Source organism: Salmo salar, chromosome ssa25 (genome assembly GCF_905237065.1).
Source record: "Salmo salar chromosome ssa25, Ssal_v3.1, whole genome shotgun sequence".
Classification (NCBI taxonomy): domain Eukaryota; kingdom Metazoa; phylum Chordata; class Actinopteri; order Salmoniformes; family Salmonidae; genus Salmo; species Salmo salar.
Genome location: NC_059466.1, coordinates 21,098,108 through 21,098,467, shown reverse-complemented (window position 1 = coordinate 21,098,467; position 360 = coordinate 21,098,108).

Below are 360 nucleotides of genomic sequence, written 5' to 3'. Positions count from 1 at the left end.
GCTCTGCTCTGCTCTGCTCTGCTCTGCTCTGGTCAGCTCTGCTCCTTTCCCCTCTGCTCTGCTTCCCTCTGCTCTGATCAGCTCTGCTCTGATCAGCTCTGCTCCCCTCTGCTCCTCACTGCTCTGCTCTGATCAGCTCTGCTCCCCTCTCCTCTGTTCTGATCAGCTCCCCTCTGCTCTCCTCTGCTCTGATCAGCTCTGCTCCCCTCTGCTCCCCTCTGCTCTGATCAGCTCTGCTCCCCTCTCCTCTGTTCTGATCAGCTCTGCTCCCCTCTGCTCTCCTCTGCTCTGATCAGCTCTGCTCCCCTCTGCTCTGATCAGCTCTGCTCCCCTCTGCTCTGCTCCCCTCTGCTCTGCTCT